The sequence below is a fragment of the Anomaloglossus baeobatrachus genome, chromosome 4, assembly GCF_048569485.1.
Source record: "Anomaloglossus baeobatrachus isolate aAnoBae1 chromosome 4, aAnoBae1.hap1, whole genome shotgun sequence".
In the NCBI taxonomy this organism is placed as follows: domain Eukaryota; kingdom Metazoa; phylum Chordata; class Amphibia; order Anura; family Aromobatidae; genus Anomaloglossus; species Anomaloglossus baeobatrachus.
Genome location: NC_134356.1, coordinates 511719404 through 511743063, shown reverse-complemented (window position 1 = coordinate 511743063; position 23660 = coordinate 511719404). Strand labels below are relative to the sequence as shown.

At 47.5% G+C, this 23660-nt stretch overlaps 1 long non-coding RNA gene across 1 annotated transcript; it reads left to right on the top strand.

Moving 5' to 3' along the window:
* The first annotated feature begins 1259 nt into the window (after window positions 1-1259).
* LOC142301753 (uncharacterized) lies at window positions 1260-7931 on the top strand. The gene is made up of 3 exons (XR_012752876.1): window positions 1260-1344; window positions 1451-1601; window positions 7321-7931. It is a non-coding gene; the product is annotated as an uncharacterized LOC142301753 (long non-coding RNA).
* The last annotated feature ends 15729 nt before the right edge of the window (window positions 7932-23660 follow it).

Here is a 23660-nt window from a genome sequence, read left to right as displayed (position 1 = left end):
GGGGATTTATTTAAAATTGAAGGCATACTGAACCAGCATGCCTACCCCAGCATCTTGCAGCGGCATGCTATTCCATCCGGTTTGCGTTTAGTTGCACCATCATTTATTTGTCAACAGGACAATGACACGAAACACACCTCCAGGTTGTGTAAGGGCTATTTGACTAAGAAGGAGAGTGATGGGGTGCTACGCCAGATGCCCTGGTCTCCACAGTCACAAGACCTGAACCCAATCGAGATGGTTTGGGGTGAGCTGGACCGCAGAGTTAAGGCAAAAGGGCCAACAAGTGCTAAGCATCTCTGGTAACTCCTTCAAGACTGTTAGAAAACCATTTCCGGTGACTACCTCTTGAAGCTCATCAAGAGAATGCCAAGAGTGTGCAAAGTAGTAATCAAAGCAAAAGGTGGCTACTTTGAAGAACCTAGAAAATAAGACATATTTTCAGTTGTTTCACACTTTTTTCAGTATTTCATTCTACATGTTTTAATTCATAGTTTTGATGCCTTCAATGTGAATCTACAATTTTCAGAGTCCTGAAAATAAAGAAAACTCTTTGAATGAGAAGGTGTGTCCAAACTTTTGGTCTGTACTGTATATATGGTACATATCTTCTTTTCATGTAGTAACTTTTTTTTCTGGTGTGTAAACCCTCTCATACATTTTAGATAACTGTCGGCCAAATGCTGGTTCGGCCGATTGTTTGCCCGGAAGCTCTTACCCAGCTCTCAGGAGCACTCCTGTATTCTCTATGAGAGAGTCAGTGCCTGACATTTTCTGTGGCATCCAAGAAAATTATCAGCTGCCTGAAGTGTAACTAACATACACATTAAATAGTCGGCCAAACCCATCAATGACATCGGATTCAGCTGATGTTAATATAATGTATATTGGGGTCTTAAATGTGACGGACAATTTGCACAATGCTGAGATTTCACGTAACGTGTATTCTGCTTTTCTTCTGCTCTATATCTAGATTCTGGACTCTTAGTTATCTACAAATAACAGGGAAAGTATTATTGTTGGAGGACACCTTTATCCTGCATAATAGCTTGTAGTGATGTCAGTGAAACTCTCTCCGACAGGTTTGTAAATGGCCTCTGATGTTTAAGCACAATAATAACTGAAATTGATAGACAGTTTAGATTTGTTTTTTGGCAATGTCTTGCGAGCAGCTAATGATCTAATTCACTGGAGACGACTAAGCTCTGACTGTCATACTTTTCTGTGTCCTCAGAACAATCTGTCACAAAGTAAGCAGCATGACAAGGAGTATTGTCTTGCCTATCGACCTTCCCTATAGTATTCGCTAAAAAAGAGTAATGAATAATCATCCAGGATGTCAAGGTAGGTCTCAATGGTCAAAAAAACATACAAATAAGCATGCATTGTTTGGTGACATGGGTTTATTATGGCATTGTTAATACTAATGTTTGATCTATTCAAATGCTAGAATTCATACAGTGTCCCTATCAAGGGCATATCCACCATGGAAGCAGTCTATTTGTTTGCTATGGATTCCTTGAAGAAGAGACCAGTCAAGGTTGATTCCATTCCCTTTGCGATTGGGTGTTCTGTGAAGGCCTCGCTGTAGGAAATGCAATGTAAGTAAACCATCAAACTTTGCTGCAGATTTGTAATGGATTTGCAGATATGATTATAAATTATATCATAACCCAGCTTATATTTATTTTGCCAAAAGTATGTGGATACCCCTCAGAAACTTTAGCCACCATTGTACATTTTTTTATAAAGTCAAGCACACAGTCATGTACATCCCATAATTATCAAAGACTGGTATCAGTACTGTCGCGGGCAGGGAAGGGACGCTATGCTCACCCACTGCTCGGGTCCGGCTGCTGCTGCTGCTGCTCGGTGGTGGCTCGAGCGGTGGGCCGGATCCCGGGGACTCGAGCGGCGCTCCTCGCCCGTGAGTGAAAGGGGGTGGTTTGGGTTAGGGATATTGTCCGTGACGCCACCCACGGTTGTGGTGAGGTTATGACACCACCGCTGCTCTGGACGGGGATCCCGGGAGCGATGACAGGGAGCAGCTTGGATGTTAGTTCTCCCCTCCGTGGGTAGGGGGGTTGGTTGTCCCGGGGCCCCTGTGAGGGTTACGGGGCCTGGTGAGGTGCAGGGTCACGGGGGCAGCGCTGTGCCGCACGGCACGGTGGTACTCACTCAGCCATGGATCAATGCAAAGTCTCCGGTAAAACAAACGGCTGGATGGACGGGTCCCACAGACGGCCGCGGTAGCTCTCCCGGTAGGTTGATGGTGACTGCCTTTCCCTGCACCTGTGTTGTGTTTACGGTTCCAATGGCTTCCCACCGGTAACCCACTCCCCAGCTTGGATGGATGCTGAGGGAGCCCCGTTTGCCCGCAGGCTCTGGCCCTGGGAACTGTAGCCTTGGCGGTGACTGTGTTTCCCTTTACGGTGTGAGCTGTTGCCTTCAATCGGGTCTTGACTGCTGGGAAACCCCGGAGGTTCCCTTCGCTAACGGATATGACCAGTTTTACGGCGACTCCTAGCCTGGTCAGGGTCAGTAAGCCCTGCCGAATGGTGCTGGCTTCTCTTCACTCCCCGATCCGGTACCGGCGGGCCACCACCCGTCCCCGGTCCTTACGGTTCACTCCAATCAGCCTCTCCTGCAGAAGGTCACCACCGTCTGCCAACCTTGCTGTATGTGCCCGGGCCACACACCCGGACACGGTCAGTCTCCTCTACTACCACTTCACTCTCCAAAACTGATCTGACTTCCCTTTCCCTTTTCCCGCCTCCAGGACTGTGAACTCCTCGGTGGGCGGGGCCAACCGCCTGGCCCACCCCCTGGTGTGGACATCAGCCCCTGAAGGGAGGCAACAAGGATTTGTATTTGACTTTGGTGTGCCTAGCCGGGGTGTGGGGTGTGTTGTTGCAGTACCTGTGACGACCTGGCTTGTCCAGGGTGCCAGAGTACCATTGATTGTAATTGTTGCTATGTCAAAAAATGTCACATTTGTGACAAGTCAGTTTGCAATAGCTCGGTTGTGGTAGATCAGTATAAGTAACATGTAAGTTGAAGCATCTTTGAGTAGCACAAAGTAGTATAGCATGCAAACTAACGAAGTGGGTGCTTCAAAACTGCTTATTCTGAGGTTCATCCCACATTATAGAATTCAAAACTGTCTCTGGAAATGACATTATCACTAGTGATGGGCTACCCGGCTCTAAAAGTACAGATCCACGTGGGTTCAAATGTACTCGAGCACTTCCCCCGGGTCCAGAGTTCTCGTCTTATAATTACCGAATCTCTGGCGTGGCTGTATCACAGCTTTCGGGCCATTCACATACTTCCGGGGCCGCTTATTACCCTTCATGGTAAAGTTTTGGGATTGTCGCATCTAATGGATGCGACAATCTTGGGTGGCTGCAGGCTGCTATTTTTAGCCTCATACCAGCCCCCAGCTGTCGGCTTTAACATGGCTGGCTATCAAATTTGGAGGGGGACTGCATGCCAGTTTGAAAGCAGTCAGACACGCATGTCACACAGAATGAGGGGGGTGTTGGACTGCAACCAATCAGAGATGCCAGGACTGCCGATGGGCGGGGGAAGCAGTGCATATGCATAAAGGATAATGAGCAGCCCCGGAAGTAGCATTACAACCGAGTGGGAGACTTGGTAAGTACTGTATAACCCGCCTGCTGCAATCCCCCTATCCCTTTTACCACCATATTAAAACACTGGATTATAGTCTCCATAAACTTATATGGGGACCAGCATCAGACAGATATCGAGGATCAATTCCAAGTCCGCCCATCACTAATTGCTATCAAACCTGTGCATCGTAAATTATATTAAACTGTTCTTGAGGGTTAAGCAGCTATAATCAAAACCAAAACATTTATAGATAATTCTAAGAACTAGCTGAGGACGTGTAAAGCACATTGCCATTGGACTCTGGAGCAGTGGAAATTTGGTCTGATGAATCCCTTCCCACTATCTGGAAAACTAATATACCGATATTTGGGTTTTAGTAAAAATTCAGAGAATGCTACCTACAGGGATGCATAGTGTCTACCATAATGGTATGGTATCAGTTTTTAAGAATTTTGGGTAGGCACTATATAGATAAAGCAGCATTATACATTTTAGACAACTGAAAGCTTCCAAATGTTTAGTAACAATTTGGGGAAGGCTTTTTCTTTTCCAGCATGACTGTTGACTTGTGCAGACAATAAGGTCCTTGAATCCATGGATTGCCAACGTTGGTATGAAAAAAACTCAAGTGGCATGCACAAAGCCTTGGCCTCTACCTCATCAAACCTATTTGGAATCAACTGAAACAGGAAGTGAGAGGCAGATGTTTGAGTCCAATAGCCTCACAATACTCTTATGGATGAATGGGGAACAATTCCCACATACACAAAGAGGCCCTTCTCAAAGGAATGGCGGCCGTTATAGCCAAACTAACAGACACAACTCCTGATTTGCTAAAATTGTTTTGGAATAGCAGATTCAATAATCTCATAGATGTGATGGACAGTTTTCCCACATATTTTTGTTACAGTTGTACTCTGACCCTGTTTTTTATTGAGCTATATATAATAAAGCACCCATGGGGCCTTAAAGTATCTACAAATGCCTCTCACTTCATGAGAATGTGCCGCCCCTGCAACAGCCGACGGGCTGCTCGAACCCGGATCCACAGTGGCTTGAGGGGTCTTCGGATCCGTGGCGGGGTCGCGCGGCTACCCCGGAATAAAAAGGGGGATGTTTTGGGTGGTGAATGGGATAATGTTTGTGACGCCACCTACAGTGTGTGGTAATGTGAGGGACCACCGCTGCCGTTTGGGGAGAGCCCAGGGACGATGGTGTGTGGCAACTCGAGATGTTAACCCCTCTGTGGGCAGGGGGAGTGGTGTCCTGGGATCTGGTGATGTCTAGAGTGGGGGACCCGTCGGGTGAAAAGGGATATCAGGTACTCACACAGTCCAAAGTCACTGACGCTGACACCAGGTAAACCAAACTCTTGAGTATCTTGCTCTCTTTGGGCGAGTACGCTGGGTCCGTGCCCCTTTGGTGTTGCAGGTTGGTCTGAAGCCTTGTCCCTTGGCACTGTGTGTCCTACGTATGGATCCCCCTAACATGAATTGATTCAAGTCCCGCTCACCTGCGTGGCTAGCAGGGTGAGCTTGCTCTCAGGGTTCACGCTTGGGATTTTCTGGACGGTTGTGGGAAGTCTTATCCCCCTCGTTGCACTAGTACCCCAATTCTGGAGCGGGTGGGGAATGGCTCCTGAAGATTCCATTCCTGTTGGGTAAATTACTGGGCTGCGTGAAGCGTCTTCCCAGCCTAGGGTTCGCGTACCGCGTCATGCCCTGGCCCTTGCCCGGTTGTAGCACAAGGCAGCCGGCCTGCTCTCTGTAGCAGCACCGTGCTCCCTGTCACTACCCCCTGCGACCGGGGTTCTAGCTCCTTCTGGCCAGACCAACGTCTGGCACCTGAGACGGGTACAGGAGCCCAGCTCGACAGCGGGACCTGTTCTGTCACCGCTGCTCACTGCTCCACTTCTACTCTCCGACTGACATCTCTGCCCTCCCTCTTCTCTCCCTCCATCTGGGTGGCCCTATTCCCCTCAGGCTGCCCAATGGGTGATTGGTGGGTGTGGTGCAGAGTGTTCCTCAGGATTTTGGTACACCTTTTGGTAGCAACACCAAATTGACAGGATCCGTAACCAAGGAGGAGCGGGTACCATGCAGAGGGGCAGATTGCACGGCACCCTCTGATAGGCCAGGGCGTCACAAGAAAGCATACAAATGTTTTGTATTCCATAAAAAAGAAACTATTGGCATGTTTATTGGCTTCCGTATCTATGATGGCTTTAGATCTTGTGAAGCGATAAAATAGGATGTACAACTAGTCGTTACAGTAAATAAATATAGTTATGGCCGAAAGTGTTGGCTCCCTGGAAATTGTTCCAGAAAAAGAAGTAATTTCCTTTGTGTGTATTTGAACAACACAAAAAAACTAAGAAAAAACTGCAAATTAGACAAAATTTCACACAAAACTCCAAAAATGGGCCAGACAAAATTGTTGCCACCCTCAACTTAATATTTGGTTGCAAATTGTCTCTCCAGGAAAGGAGACAAACTCTAGCGCCACCTATTGGAAGTAGCAATCCTAAAAGTCAAAAGTGGCCTTTTCACAACCTTTTCATATGACCTAGGATATATGCCAGATCAGAATTCCAATTTGCAGACACGGTGTTTCGGGGTGATTGCCCCTCGTCAGTGCAAAGTGAGGGTAACTGATATGGTTATGAGAAGCTTTGTGGGGATCACAGGGCAAGACTATTCTCCTTACGGAGACCTGACAAACCAGTCTGGGTGTCAGTGGTGAGGGGACTTATAGCTGCAACGCCCCTCTGGGAATTATTCAAATTGTCTCTCCAGGAAAGGAGACAAACTCTAGCGCCACCTATTGGAAGTAGCAATCCTAAAAGTCAAAAGTGGCCTTTTAACATGCCTTTTCATATGACCTAGGATATATGCCAGATCAGAATCCCAATTTGCAGACACGGTGTTTCGGGGTGAATGCCCCTCATCCGTGCAAAGTGTGGGTAACTCATCTGGCTTATGAGAAGCTTTGTGGGGATCACCGGGGAAGACTATTCTCCTTACGGAAAATTTGGTTGCATTCATTTTGGAATAAATAACTACAATCAATTGTTTCCAATAATGATGAACAAACTTCTTACACCTCTCTACTGGAATTTTGCATGGCTCTTCTTTTGCAAACTGTTCCAGGTCTCTCATATTTGAAGGGCACCTTCTTCCAACAGCAATTTTAAAATCTCTCCACATGTGTTCAATGGGATTTAGATCTGGACTCATTGTTGACCACTTCAGAACTCTCTAGTGCTTTGTTCTATTTCTGGGCGCTTCATGAAGTATATTTGGTGTCATTGTCCTGCTGGAAGATCCATGACTTAGGACGCAAACCCAGCTTTCTGACTCTGGGGACTACATTGTGACCCAAAATCTTTTGGTAATCTTCAGATTTCATGATGCTTTGCACACAATCAAGGTACTCAGTGCCAGAGTCAGCAAAACAAACACAAAACATCTTTGCACCTTTACCATATCTGACTGTCTTTAGCTACTGTGTTTTTTTCTTTGTAGGCCTCATTCCATTTTTGGTAAACAGTAGAATGATGTGCTTCACCAAAAAGCTCTGTGTTTGTCTCATCTGTCTACAAGACACTTTTCCAGCAGAATTTTGACTTACTAATGCACATTTTGTCAAACTGCAGTCTAACTTTTTTTTATGTCTCTCTGTCAGCAGTGGGGTCCTGCTTACCCATCTTCCAGACTATACTGCTTTGCAACCTTTCATCTATTTATCTCTGCCGTCCACGTCCAGCAAGATTAGCTACAGAGGGTTGTAAACTTATTGACTACATTGCACACTATGGACAAAGGAATATCAAGATCTCTGGAGATGGACTTGCAACCTTAAGATTCTTGATATTTTTGAACAATTTTGGTTCTCAAGTCCTCAGACAGTTCTCTTCTCTTTCTATTCTGCATGCTTAGTGTGGTACACATAGACACACAATGCAAAGATTGAGTCAATTTATCCCCTTTTTATATGATTTTAGATTTGAATTTCATATTGCCCACACCTGTTACTTGCCACAAGTAAGTTTGAATGAGCATCACATGCTTGAATCAAAGTTGTTTATCCACAGTTTTGGAAAGGTGCCAACAATTTTGTCCAGATGCTTATTACCTGGGGGTCTAAGTTCTTAAAAGTAATAAAAAATCATACCCATCTGTTGTCATACTCCTAGATCCAGCATAGACCACTCAATTGACAACATCCAGCACTAGAAGCACTAGGAGTATTGAAATGATCTGCTCCAAAAGTCAATTGAACTGAAAAATCTTTAATAAAATGCTTAAAATAATCTTCCTTTTCATTCCTATGTAAAAAAAAAATTTAAGCAGCTTCAGGTTTCCCAAGCCAATGGGTTAAAAAAGTGAGAGTACCATTCTTCAGACATTTTATGCTTGTGTAGGAGTGTTAAGGGTTAGGCCCAGCCCTGCATCTGTACCCGACACACCACTGTCCTGTGACATAACTGTATATGCCTTTCTCGTGTGATTTCGCCACCAGGTGGCAGTGTTACTTTCAATATGTCCTGGCACCTGGGTGGTCAGGAGGAGGAGAACAAGGGTATATAAGGAAGAGTGGATGGTAGACAGAGAGAAGAGTCACCAGGGAGATGTAGATATAAGATGTCCCAAGCAACAGATCATGACCCCATGGGTCACCCCCACAGCTACGACACCCGGGATCCTGGATGTATGGCGGAACTGCGTCTCCCATAGAGAGCGGTTTAGTCTGACAGTTGGGGGTCTAGCGTCGGTGCCAGCTGGCGGTAACGGGAGGAAGCCCTCACTCACGGAACAGATCAGTGCACCCCCTGGTGGTGGGGTATGACTTGATGGCCTGGCACGAAGGGGAGACCCCTGTATGGAAGCAGACCCCTGTGCGGACATCAAATAGAGTGAGGGAAAGGAAAGGCCTTAGACTTTAGACAGTGCCCATGTGCCAGAGGACCAATTGCTGCACCTGTATCATGTGAATAGTAGAAGGAACCCCTTTAAGACAGATACCAGTGCCAGCAAGATACAAACCGAAGCTGTAACAAGTTGCAAGAAATAAAGTTGGAAGTGTTTAAGAAAGAACTGAGCCTGAACTTTATGTCTGAAGCAGAACAGTGAATGTGTGACTCCTGAGACTGTTGCTGAGTCCTCATGTGTGTGGAGCGATAACAGGGAGGTAAGGGGTTAATGACAGGTTGTGCTGTGACCTGTTGTTCCCCTGCTACCACGACTACTACACACTGCCTGCCTCGTGCCCCCCACCACAGTTGAAAGACAGTCCAAGTCAGTCGGCAGTCAACACAGCACAGCTAAACTTTGTCATTACAAACACGTCTGTAACTGCAACTCTGCTCTCATGGGGCTATCAGCCTTGCTGTATTGCCTCCTCTCTCACACTGATTGCCTTGAGATTAAATCTGAAAAGTGTATTTTCACCCAAGTCATTTTCACCAAAGTCATCCTGGGTACAAAGTTAACCTTGTCTACATGACAGTAACTTAAAAAATAACTGTTGTTTTAATGTTCATTTCATAAGAAACTTTGTAATATATGTTATCAGATAAATTTACTTCTTTCTCCTCCTGGACTAATCTTTCAGTCTCAAAATTCTCTAGTCACGGGTAAAATCTGCCTTCAATAAATTCAGATTTTCCCATTAGCGAGATAGCAAATGACAGTAGCTGTTCATAGGGTTCCATGGAGGGGGAGGAGCTAAGGTAGAAAAACAAATTCTGCTGCAAGTTCTTTTCATATTGAAAATAGTTCCTGACCTGCAAGCAGAATCTGATAGAGCAGGAGGTGCTGGTAAGATTGATATAGATTTTTATGGTAAAAGTCTCAGTAAAACTTATATTTCATTCATTGAAATCCCTGATGTTTGTATGCATCTGGGTCCAGTGGGTGGCCCTACCATTGATTGACAGTCTTTCTTGTATGATTGGAAGCAATTTCTGCATGCACAATCATTGAGAAGGACCCACCCACTGGACTAATATGTCTTGAAACACCAGGGATTTCATTGAATAAACTACAATAAACTGTCTCTTTTTTGTCATTTTATGTCATGTTCAGTTATGCACCTGTTCACATTGCAGTATTGGGAGTTCCAGTCAGTCTTTTTGTCTATGATAGAGCAGTGGCATATGGTTAATTCAATTGCTTCTCGTTCTCTATTCCATCCTATCTGCAGATTGGACTGCATATAAAACAGGTTCAGAATAAATTACCATATTTTCGGTTTATAAGACACCCCAGATTATAAAACGCCCCCCAAATTTCGAAGTTTAAAATAAGGAAAAATATTTTTTAATGTTAAAATGAGGGTCTGTCTTATAATCCTAGTGTGTCTTAATCCTAATGCTTACCATGGGGGAGCGGTGGTGGTGGAGCGGCTCAGGAAGGTCACAGGAGGAAGGGTCAGCGATGCTGCGGGCTCAGAGGAGGGGGTGTCGCTGCTGAGGAGGGTCATTAGACAGAGGATCGACAATACTGTAGCCTCGGGGGTGTTGTGGCGGGCGCTATTGATCTGCCGGTATTCTGCGGGGGTGTCACTGCAGTGGAGTGACTCTGGAGGGTCACAGGATGGCGTGTCAGGGTGTCACTGTGGCGGTGGGCACCTGATCTGACTGTGGGCACCATTGAATAGCCTGTGGTTGACACGATGGACTTCGCCGCCATTTTTCTTGAAGTCCATCTAATCAATCTGCGCATGTGCACCCTCCGCAGCCATTTTCTTGAAGTTCATTGCATCAACCATGGGTGATTCAATAGATACCGCAGTCAGATAATCCGCCCGCTGCTGCGACAACTGCAGTGACATCCTCAGTATTGCTGACCTATGACCCTGCTCCACCACTGCCACCTTGGTAAGCGATATCCGCATTGCAAGACGCACCCCCATTTTTCTCCCAGTTTTGGGGGGAAAAAGTGCGTCTTACAATCCGGAAAATACGATAGTACAAATAATTGTTCCTTGTCTTTTCCTGCTCTGAAAAGTCCTGAGAACATTCCCTGTCTTTATAATAATAATAATAATAATAATTTTTATTTATATAGTGCCAAACATATTTAGCAGCACTTTACAATTCAGAGTCTTGTGACTTATCCATAGCCTGTGATGTGCCATGAATAAATATGTAAACTTAATAATAAATAATATATCATGTATGTAGGTTATTATTTATGCAGTGTAAATATTTTATTCAATTAAATATTAAAAAATATATATTTGTTGCTAATATTAAATTAACAAACGATTCTAAGAAATTCTAACTGAAACATCTTCATTTCTGAATACCAGCAAGTAATTCCCCCACAGGCACGATAGTATGTAATTATGGAATGCTCTTGTGTATTCCGAGAGTTCAGCTTATGCAGCTACTGATTGGCCCTTGACAATTATTGTAGATGTTTGTTGTTCAGTGGGGAATGTAGTCAGCTGCTAAAATTAACGTCTGTGCATTGTGTTTTTAAGACCTGATCAGTAACGCTCTCCCTGCCGCACTTTATCCAGAGGTTAAGTAAATGTGTTGTTCCTTGTTACGCTGGAAACGCATCAATGATGTAATTTTACAAGGTATTGATAACTTCCAGTGATTTCTACTTGGAGAAAGCAGCAGGGAATTAGCTGTTTCATTCCCTGTCATTGATTGGCTGCCTGGAAGACTGCCAAACGAGATGCTCTCAACCCCCACACTTGCTGCTAATCTACCTAGCGAGGCCTTGGTATCTCTCTAAATAAACTAGTACTTGTAGTCATTAGGCTGAATTTGCCCATCCATAAGTATGTAATAGCAAATCTTTCGAACTCCCACTGATGCGTTTGTAATGAAGAGTAAGCTCAGGAGGCAAGGGCTGCGTAGTATCAGAGCAGCGGAGTAATACAATTAATTTATTTGTATTCGTTAAAAAAAAAAGCATTTTCAGATCTGACCCCCAAACCAATTTTCTTGATCTTTTTATATGACAATAGTTGTATCACTTTACAAAATAAGGCATGTACTGCAATTGAATTTACCATATTCCACTGCTGTATCATAGACAAAAAGACTGACGGCACTGCCAAAACTGCAATGTGAACAGGTGCATAACTGAACATGACATAAAATGACAAAAAAGAGACAGTTGCACTCTGAAATGCTACAGTATGAAAACCATGAATGTAAGAATATAGATATGCATTACTGCTAAAGGAAATCTAAGAAAAAATGGAGATATTAAGCATAGGTACCCAGCATTTGATGTATGCCTTGACATGGCTACTGGGCAGATATAGAAATGGCCATGTTTGTATGCTAAATATCTCAATTTTTTTCTCAGATTTCCCTTAGCAGTAATTCATATCTATATTCTTACATTCATCGTTTTCATGCTTTAGCATTTCGGAGTGCAACTGTGTCTTTTTTTGTCACTGCTCTATCATATGCATAAATGGTAGGATTGATTACAAGAACACATGTACTTGTATATAAGATGTGTCAAGAAATGCTGTATGTGATGTGTAGACCCATTTTGACACTGTATAAACTGAGGTGCAGAGTCTTTTGCTCTTAAAATTCAAGGACATGTGGGCTTAGCTGCTGAATATTCGCAGATCGCAGTCTCCAGATTAGCTATCCTTTGGCAACCAGATACTCCAGCAATGACAGTTCAAAAGATGAGAAAGCGATCATATGGAGTTAGGGAACAGTGCCAATTGAGTAGAACTATATATTACTAGTGTTGGCCAAGGTCACGATTAGAGATGAGCAAACCTTTTTTAATTTGAATTTGCAGTCTTCACTGAATTTTCCCCCAAAATGTGATTTTCAGCAAATAAATTAGGCTACTTTCACATTGCATTTTTACTTACATTCAGTGGTCTCGTCGGGGCATCTGTCCGAACCTCCTTCCCCCTGCAAAACGTGTTTCGGATGCATGCGCCGATAGGGCCATTGACCATAATGGAGCAGACTCCGTTAAGCGGGCTTTATACGAGGCGATAGATTGTGCGATATGTCGTCGGGGTCACGGTTTTCGTGACGCACATCCGGCATACCGCACGACGTCGTCTCGTGTGACACCTCCTAGCGACGCAGTAACGCTCACAAATCGTGAGTCGTGTACTCGTCGCTAGGTTTCATAAAATTGTTTAATTAAAATGGCGGAGGTTGTTCATCGTTGACATGGCATCACACGTTGCTCCGTGTGACACCACGGGAACGATGAACAGCAGCTTTACCTGCCTCCCGCGGCACCCGACGGCTTAATGGAAGGAAGGAGGTGGGCGGGATGTTTACATCCCGCTCATCTCCGCCCCTCCGCTTCTATTGGCCGCCTGCCGTGTGACGTCGCTGTGACGCCGAATGTCCCGCCCACTCCAGGAAGTGGACGTTCGTTGCCCACAGCGAGGTCGTCTGGAAGGTAAGTATGTCTGATGGGGAGTAAACGAGTTTGTGCGCCATTGGCAACTAATTGCCCGTGACGCAAAAACGACGGGGGCGGGTATGATCGATTGTGCTATCGCACAATCTATCGTCTCGTGTAAAGCAGGCTTTAGTGTGTGCTCTGTCTTGCACCATTTTGCACATATATGTTTCCTGCGGCGGACACCCGAACATAGTCAACTACGTTATTGTGTCCACCTGCAGAAGACGTATATGTGGAAAATGGTGCAAGACAGAGCACACACTAACGGAGTCTGCTCCATTATAGTCAATGTCCCTATCGCCGCATGCATCCAAAACATGTTTTGTGGGGTGGGAGAGGGGCGGTTCGGACGGATGCCCCGACGGGACCACTGAACGTAAGTAAAAGCATAATGTGAAAGGGGCCTTAGCGCAAATTTGAACACTGGAAAGCTTGTAACTGCTCATAAAATACATGTGAGAGAGAAGAACCCCAATGACCATAAGAGCTTACACTCTACAGGAGAGAGATACGACCCTGCTGATCATAAAAGCTTATACTCTACCGGAGAGAGTTAGGACCCTGCTTATCATGAAAGCTAAAACTCTATAGGAGAGAAAGGACCCCACTGACCATAAGAGCTTACACTCTACAGGAGAGACAGTGAGAGGACCCCATTGACCATAAGAGCTTACACTCTACAGCAATGAGAGAAAAAGAGAGAGAAGACCTAACTGGTCATAAGACTTTACACTCTATAGGATAGAGAGAACTCCACTGACCATAAGAGCTTAAACTCCACAGGAGATAGAGAATCCCACTAATCATAATAACTTGCACTCTACAGGAGAGTGAAGACACTACTGATCGTAGAGAGCTTACACTGTACAGGAGAGAGGACCCCATTGACCATAAGAGCTTACACTTTATAGAAGAGTGTGAGAGAGGACCCCATTGACCATAAGAGTTTACACTCTACAGGAAGGAGAAAGAGAAAAAGAGGACTTCACTGACCAAAATATCTTATACTCTACTGGATAGTAGAACTGCGCTGATCATAAAAGCTTACGCTCTACAGAAGAGAGAAGACCCCGCTAATCATATGAGCTTTCTACAGGACAGACAGAGCTCTGCTGATCATAAGAGCTTACACTATAGCAGAGGAAGAGAGAGAAGAACCCACTGGTCATAAGAGCTTACACTCCACAGGATAGGAGGTGCCCACTGACAATAAAAGCTTACACTTTACAGAAGAGGGAGAGAAAGAAAATCCCACTGGTCATAAGATCTTTCACTCTACAGAAAACAGAGAACGCTGCTGATTATAAGAGCTTACACTCCACAGGAGAGACAGGATCCTATTTATTATAAGAGCTTACACTCCATATTGGAGAGAAAACACCACTGACTATAAGAGCATACACTCTACAGAAAAGAGAGACAGCAAAAAAGATAAGACATAGCTTAGACTCTACAGGAGAGAGAGGACTCCACTAACCATAAGAGCTTACACTCCACACGGGAGACAGAACCCCACTGATCATAAGAGTTTACACTCTATAGTAAAGAGAGATAGAGAAGACTCTGCTAGTCATTAGAGCTTACACTCCACAGGATAGATAAAACCACGCTGACCATAAGAGCAAATACTCTACAGGAGAGAAAGAATCCCGCTGATCTTAGTAATAATAATAATTATTCATTTATATTGCGCTGTTAATTCCACAGCGTTTTACATACATCAGCAACACTATCCCCATTGGGGCTCACAATCTAGGTTACCTATGAGTATGTTTTTGGAGTGTGGGAGGAAACCGGAGTACCTGGAGGAAACCCATGTAAACATACAAACTCCTTGCAAATGGTGTCCTTGGTGGGATTTGAACCCAGAAGCCCAGCGCTGCAAGACTGCAGTGCTAACCACTGAGTCAAGAGCTTACACTCTATAGAAGACACAGAGATACTCAGTGACTTTGGAGATGGAAAGTGACTCTGTGGTACAAACTGTGCTACACTGGGAATTACTGATCTGTGATGGCCCAGGTACTGACCACCACTATACAAGGTATGAAAATCCTTAAGATGTCATAGCTGTAGGGCATTATGGTGAAGAGCATGCTGCAATTCAAACTGACCTTTTTCCTTCTCTCTGATGCTTCAGCAGTGTTGGAAATGGTTCTAGGCAAGTTTTTCTTTTTTTGCATACCGCAAATCAATTATCAAAATGTTCAAATTTGGGTGAAACCATGAATTTCATTAAATTTGACCAGAACTCGATCGTCTGCAAATCAATCCACTCATTTCTAGTTATGACACAAGTGTAAAACTGCAGGTATCACAGGCAGATAAACAGAAATTAAACTGGCCAAAGACAGGCACAAACTGAAATCCCAATAATGGATGCAAAAATTCTGGGGTGGCTGCAGATTGCTATTCTTAGGCTGGAGAGGGCCCAATAACCATGAGCCTCCTTAGCCTGAGAATACTAGTCCCCAGCTGTCAGCTTTATCTTGGCTGGATATCAAACTTGGGGGGAGACCGCACGCTTTTTAAAAAATTATTTATTTAAATAATTTAACAAAAAAAAAGCCACATAGAGTTTCTCTTATTTTGATACACAGCCAAGATATCACACATACCTGGGTGCTGCAGTGTTTAGCCATCTGCTTTATCTGTGCTGGGTATCAATATACGGGAGACTCTACTTAATTTTTTTCCAAATATTTATTTATTTTTACACTCCACCAATCACAGATGTCAGCAGAGAGAGTGGGCGGAGGAAGCAGTGAATATGTACGAGATCTAATGAGTGGAAACCTGGAATAAGTATGACAGCAGCGGGGAATCTCACGAAGTATAATTCAGATGCTTTTAATTTGCATAATACTCTGACAACATTATTCCAAAAAAACAAATCTGAGTCTCAAGTGCATCCAGGCATCTTCCTCATGCTGTTTCCATTCAGTTTCAACACTTTTCCATCTGTCTTAGCATTTTTACTGCCCTCCTAGATCGACTTCCAAGTCCTCCTGAAAATTATTAGTTTCCCATTGATTTGCGTTTTGTTTGTTATTCATCATGAATACACAAATAATAGAAATTATTCAGCTCGAATAATCCAAACCCAAATATTTCATTATTCTCCCATCTCTATAAAAAACGGAAAAAATATCTCACATGGTTAAAAAGAAATCTGGCCCTGAAATTCTCCGGTAATATTTATATCCTGATGTTCATGCTCCCATTATATTTAATGTTATCATTGGTTAGATGTCAAGACAACATATCCAACCTTTATTGTTGGAGTTGGAAACAAGGAACAGTTTCCAAGATTACCTTACAGTATTGTTGGTAAAAATGGCTTGCTTAACAGCCTCTTTCTATAAAATGGGACCTGTCAGCAGTGTTTTAGTAATGGAACGAGTTCTATAGGATTTTGTATAATGATTGAAAATATAACTCTTATATAGAGACCAGATATACCTCTGCACTCAGCAACTCACCCTCTTCCAAATGCGGAAATTCCATATATATTGTAGAAAATTAATGTTTGGCCAAACAGCAGTGCTCACAAGTAAGGAGTGCCCTTTGACTTTTGGAGAACAGAATTGATGAAATAATTTGTGGCATCATTTGCAGAGACCCTAAAGCCCGCTTTACACGCTGCAATGTATCTTACAATGTGTCGGCAGGGTCACGTCGTAAGTGACGCACATCCGGCATCGTAAGGTACATTGTAGTGTGTGACAGGTACATGTGATTGCGATTGAACGTTAAAACGTTCATCGCATACACATCATACCTTTCTCTAGAATTGCACGTCAGATTGTTTATAGTACCCAGGATCATCACATCGCAGTGTGTGACACCCCGGGAACGATGAACAGATCTTACCTATGTCCAGTGGCTCCCGACCTACAATGCGAAAGGAAGGAGGTGGGCGGGATGTTTACGTCCCGCTCAGCTCCGCCCCTTCGCATCTATTGGCCGGCTGCCGCGTGACGTCGATGTGACGCCGAACGACCTTCCCACTCCAGGAAGTGGACGTTCGCCACCCACATCGAGGTCGTATGGAAGGTAAGTACGTGTGACGGGGGTTAATCGTTTGTGCGGCACGTTCAACAAATTGAACGTGCCACACATACGATGGGGGCGTTGCAAATCGCATACGATATCGTATGCGAAATTGCAACGTGTAAAGCAGGCTTAACATACAAAGCAGAAGGAAAAAAAAAGTGACCCTATTATGGACACCAGAGTCCCTGATTATTTCCTTTACAGGTTCAGTTACTGTTTTTGAACCACAGGTGTATTCCAGGAAAAAGCATGGAGCAAATATTCCAGAGTGAAAATTGCAAATTTGCCCGTTTAGTGGCCACTACATTGTGCCCAAAGCATTTTGCTTATCTTGGGCTTCTAGATAGAAGTGAGCGAACCCAAGGTTCGGTGTTCAATGTTCGTACCGAACACAGACTTTACAACAAAAAACAGGTTTGGGTTCGGAATTCGGAGGCTTTACGTATGTAAACAACTCTACCGAGCATCGCTGTGCTTAAGTGCGCTCATTACTCAGCCCAGTGCAAGCCACTTGCAGAGTCTGAGTGGCTCACACTGGGGGTAACAACAGTGTGATTGGATTGCACCAAAAAAATAGGAAAAAACCTTGCCAACCCTCCCCCTGAAGTGATTTGTTTATACTGTAGCTAGCTGCATGTTGGCTTAGACCTGAACTAAAGTGACTTCTATTGCGGTTCAAATCAAGTCCGGGTCCCAAATCATACTTTACAGTCCATCAGAACACGCCGAACTGAACTTTCACGAGTCCACTTGTCTCTACTTCTGGATACACGCAACTTGTACATTTTTAACTGGGTCGCTTGCACTACAGTAATGCCAAGCATGGGCTTTAACTGCAAAGTCCAAAATTATTCCATTTGCCTTGTTATAGTGAACATTTTGTCAGGAGTTTCATCTTGCCTGAATCTCATTTTTGGGGAATTCAGATAGAAATACCGACATAAGTGCTCAGCACACAGCATAGGATTAAAGATGAGCGAAGACAAAGTGTAATGTTTGGGGTTGGTACCACACACGGACTTTTAAAAAAAATTTGTGTCTGTGTTCAGAGCTAACGCTTGGGTCCGGCGCTGCTGAGATGGCTGCTCGGTGGCTCGAGCAGTGGGCCGGATCCGGGGACTCGAGCGGCGCTCCTCGCCCGTGAGTGAAAGAGGGTAGTTTGGTTTGGGGATTTGGTCCGTGACGCCACCCACGGGTTGTGGTGAGGTTGGACACCACCGCTGCTGGTGACGGGGATCCCGGGAGCGATAGTAGGGAGCAGCTGGGATGTTGTTTCCCCCCTCCGTGGGTAGGGGTTGGTGGTCCCGGGGCTCGGTGAGGTGACGGGGAGGCAGGGTTGGCAAGGTGCAGGGTCGCCTGGACTGCGCAGCGCGGTGCCGGTAGGCACGGTTGTACTCACTCGGCCACAAATGTACACAAAGTCTCTGGTAAACCAAACGGCTGGATGGACGGGTCCCGCAGCCAGCTGCTGTGACTTCTCCCGGACGGTTGGTGGTGGCTGCCTTTCCCTGCACCTTTGTGTATGTTCGGTCCCGATGGATTCCCACCGGTAACCCGCTCCCCAGCGTGTATATGTGCCGGAGGAGCCCTTTTGCCCGCAGGCTCTGGCCCTTGGAACTCTAGCTGTGGCGGTAGCTGTATTTCCTTTTGCTGGTCGGACGGTTGCCTTCAATCGGGTCTTGGCTGTTAGGAAACTGCTGGGGTTTCGGTCACTGACGGATTTGACCTCTAATGGCGACTCCAAGCCTGGTCGCGGTCCGTAGGCCCTGCCTGAGTGTGCTGGCTTCACTTCGCTCCCCGGTTCGGTACCGGCGGGCCACCGCCAGTCCCCAGTCCTATGGTTCCGCGTTGATCTGCCTCTCCTGCAGACGGCCACCACCGTCTGCCAACCTTGCTCTTAGGGCCACACACCCGGACACCGTCAGTTTACTCCTCCACTACTACTTCACTCCTTTCACTTGCACTTCCCTAACTGATCTCTCTTCCTTTTCCCGCCTCCAGACTGTGACCTCCTCGGTGGGTGGGGCCAACCACCTGGCTCCACCCCACCTGGTGTGGACATCAGCCCCTGGAGGGAGGCAACAAGGATTTTGTGTCTGGCTGATGTGCCTGTCTCAGGGTGGGGGGGTGTGTTGTAGTACCTGTGACGACCTGGCTAGTCCAGGGCACCACATTCCCCCTTGGTTAAATGCAGACCGTCCACGGGCTGCCCGTCCATCACCGGTTTTATTTTTCTTTTTAACTGTAAAAATATAAAAACAAACATCAACAGTTTATGCATTTTAAATCTTCCCTTACGGGAGGCAGGTCACTTGAACGTTGCAAAACACATATATATATACTTTTAATAACAACGGACAGACGGCTTCCACTCTCCCACCCAAGCAACCTAGCCCTGATGCTGCCCCTAAGAAGTGGGCAGCACCCCTTGACCCCAGTCCAGATCCAGGCTGCCCGATTGGGAACGGGTACGGAGCCTCGCACCCGGCTGTTACTTCAGGGGACCCCACGTCCATGGGGGACCCCTGACCCCCAGAGGATCGCCACCGGTTGCGGTAGTGGTGGGCCTGGGCCATCACTTTCCTCCAGGCCCATCCTCCAAATCAGCCTCTCCGGAGGCGGCAACGGAGACATGCCCCAACATATTTACAATCCCACAAGTTTGTGGGTGCCATGCAAGTTCTCAGGCATGTCCATGAAGAGTTCCTCATGCAACGGTACAAAGGATCCCTACGGGGACAATTGCCGGCAACGGCCGGGTCAATCACGGTGCCAATCAGGTTACTTTCTCGGTTGATTCATTTATTTACTCATTTACACATTCAACATATAACACCCCTAAATGGTAGTTTCCCTGTACCTAAGCGGGGGGTCGGCCTAGGTTGGGGCGTGTGGACCTTCGGGGCCCACTGTTAGTGGGGACAGGCAGTGGGGCGGAGGAAACAACTGGTTCCTCTTCCCATCTATCGTGTGGGTCAGGCGGAGACACAGGGGAGCTGGGTACAGGTGCATCCCTGGGCACTGGTTCATTGGTGGCTACTTCCATCTCTTTTTCCTCCACAGGTTGTGGGAACAGTAGCACGGGAAGAATCACTGCGTCGTTCTGGGTAGGCCAATCTGCCGGGAAATCGCCCATCATGGTGTGGATTACCTCTTTTTCTTTCTCCCCAGCCGGTCTGGGGGCCGGAACTTCAGTTGCCACCCTTAACGGTGGTGGGCACCTCATCAGGTGGTCCCTGGAAACCATGGCCGAAGTCTTCCCCTGGTCACGACTGATCTGGTAGGCCTTCCCGTTCTCCCATTCAGTGGGTTGTATAACATACGGGGTCTTCTCCCATTGGTCATCCAGCTTATGGGTTCTTCTCTTTCGCTTCAGTACTACATCCCCAGGCTGAAAGGGCCCTGCAGGGGCCTTCCTGTTGAAGCACTGTTCTTGCTGTCCCCGACTCCGGCACAAGTTCTTTTCTAGGTATTCTTGGACTTTTCGGTACAGCGCCCTCCGCTGGGCGTCCCAGTCAGCAGTGGAAGGAAGGGCCTCTGGAGCCTCCAGATCCATTTCTAGGTCCACCGGCAACCGGCCTGGTCGGACTCTCATTAGGTACGCGGGCGTGCACTTGGTGGAGCTGCTAGGAATATTATTGTACATGTCTACCAGATCGGGCAACTTTTCCGGCCATAAGTTCCGCTCTTCCAACGGCAGGGTCTTAAGGAGGTCCAAGACCAGATGGTTCATCTTTTCACACATGCCATTAGTCTGGGCGTGGTACGGGGTGGTCCGGATCTTTTTACAGCCGTATAAGTGGCAGAATTCTTGAAACACTTCTGCTTCGAAAGCTGGACCCTGGTCGGTCAGTACCCTCTCCGGGTTCCCATGTGGTCGACAAAAGCAGGCCTGGAAGGCTCTGGCTGCAGTACGCCTGGTCAGATCTTTAACTGGGACAACCACCATGAATCTCGAATAGTGGTCTACAATGGTCAGAGCGTAGGTGTACCCACTTCAGCTAGAAGTGAGCTTCACGTGGTCGAGGGCGACCAGCTCCAGCGGTTGATGGGTAATTATAGGGCGTAGGGGGGCCTTCTGGCTAGCTTCGTCCCTTCTTCTCAGCGTGCAGGGACCACACTCCCGGCACCAGGCCTCTACCAACTCCCGCATCCCACGCCAATAGAACCGTTCGCTCAACAGCATCTCCAGCTTCTTCCACCCAAAGTGCCCGGCACCGTCATGGTATGCTTGCAGAACAGTGGGCACGTTAGCCTGGGGAACCACCAGCTGGCGAACCTTCTCATGGGTCTTCGGGTTGATCAATTCCCGATACAGCTTCCCCTGGTGCAGGTACAGCCGGGCTCATTCCCTCCACAGTCGTTGGGCCTCGGCGGGGGCGGCAGGGTCTATTCCGGCAGAGCCTTGTTCCACCAAGGTGTTGACCAAGCGGACAGCAGGTGCCTGGTCCTGGGCTTCTTGCCACCCTTGGCTGGGCAGCGGAACTAAGTTCACTTGTTGTTGCTGGACATGCAACTTACCGGCTGGCGGCCGGTGGAACGCAGGCAACTCGATTTCTTTGAGGTCATCATCATCGGCCCCTCTCCCAACAGGTGGGGCCTCCCGGAGAGTGCGTCTGCGTTAGCATTTTTTCGGCCGGCTCGGTACTTGATGGTGAAGTCATAGCTAGCCAACCTGGCCACCCACCGCTGCTCCAATGCACCCAGCTTAGCTGTATCCAGATGGGTTAGCAGGTTATTGTCCGTATAAGCAGTAAACTTGGCTGCCACTAGGTAATGGCGGAATCGCTCGGTGATGGCCCACACCAGTGCTAAGAGTTCAAGCTTGAAAGAGCTGTAGTTCTCAGGGTTCCTTTCTGTAGGTCGGAGATTCCGGCTAGCATAAGCGATCACCTTCTCCCTTCCATCCTGGACCTGGGATAAGACTGCTCCCAAACCTACATTACTGGCATCGGTGTAGAGGATGAACGGGAGACTGTAGTCGGGGTACGCCAGGATTTCTTCCCCGGTCAAGGCCGTCTTCAGCTGACGGAAGGACTCTTCATGCTCTTCTTCCCACGCCAACGGGGTTCCAGGGGACTTGCCACCCTTGGTCTGTCCCACAAGGAGGTCTTGCATGGGGGCGGCCATCTTCGTGTACCCCTTAATGAAGCGGCGATAGTAGCCCACCAGACCCAGGAACTGTCTCACCTCTCTCACCGTGGTCGGCCTCGGCCAGTCCTGAATGGCAGTGATCTTTTCGGGGTCTGGGGCGACGCCTTCCAATCCAGCAGCTGCTGCAAGCTCTGTGCCCTCACTTTCAAGCAGAACCGGCCCAGCTCCCGTTCCAGCCATGCAGCGGTCCCGGCGGGGAGCTCACCCGGGCCGCAGTCTTCAAAGGCTACTCCTCCTCTGCCCCTCCAGAGCTTAGACGCTCCGGTGGCGGGTGCTCCCATGCTCCAGCCCGAAGACACCGCTATCTCTCCATCCGCGTCCCCCCTTGGTCTTTTCTCGGCACCTCCTCTTCAGGGGCGGGGCTTCGGCTTTCACGCCTCCACTGCTCGAGAAGACGCTCGAGCGGGAAAATATTCACGCCCAAGATGGCGGATTCTGAAATTTTTCAGCCGGACACTGCCGGCGGGGCACAAGGCGCACTTCTACCAGCCGGCAGAAAGGTAAGATCCTGTTCGTGACGCCAAGTTGTCGCGGGCGGGGAAGGACGCCGCTGCGCTGCGCTCGCTAACGCTCGGTCCAGCGCTGCTGCGATGGCTGCTCGGTGGCTCGAACGGTGGGCCGGAGTCGGGGACTCGAGCGGCGCTCCTCGCCCGTGAGTGAAAGGGGGTACTTTGGTTTGGGGATTTGGTCCGTGACGCCACCCACGGGTTGTGGTGAGGTTGGACACCACCGCTGCTGGTGACGGGGATCCCGAGAGCGATGGTAGGGAGCAGCTGGGATGTTGTTCCCCCCCTCCGTGGGTAGGGGTTGGTGGTCCTGGGGCCCGGTGAGGTGACGGGGAGGCAGGGTTGGCAAGGTGCAGGGTCACCTGGACTGCGCAGCGCAGTGCCAGTAGGCACGGTTGTACTCACTCGGCCACAAATGTACACAAAGTCTCTGGTAAACCAAACGGCTGGATGGACGGGTCCCGCAGCCGGCTGCTGTGACTTTTCCCGGACGGTTGGTGGTGGCTGCCTTTCCCTGCACCTTTGTGTATGTTCGGTCCCGATGGATTCCCACCGGTAACCCGCTTCTCAGCGTGTATATGTGCCGGAGGAGCCCTTTTGCCCGCAGGCTCTGGCCCTTGGAACTCTAGCAGTGGCGGTAGCTGTATTTCCTTTTGCTGGTCGGACGGTTGCCTTCAATCGGGTCTTGGCTGTTCCCTGGGGTTCCGGTCACTGACGGATTTGACCTCTAATGGCGACTCCAAGCCTGGTCGGGGTCCGTAGGCCCTGCCTGAGTGTGCTGGCTTCACTTCGCTCCCCGTTTCGGTACCGGCGGGCCACCGCCCGTCCCCGGTCCTACGGTTCCGCGTTGATCTGCCTCTCCTGCAGACGGCCACCACCGTCTGCC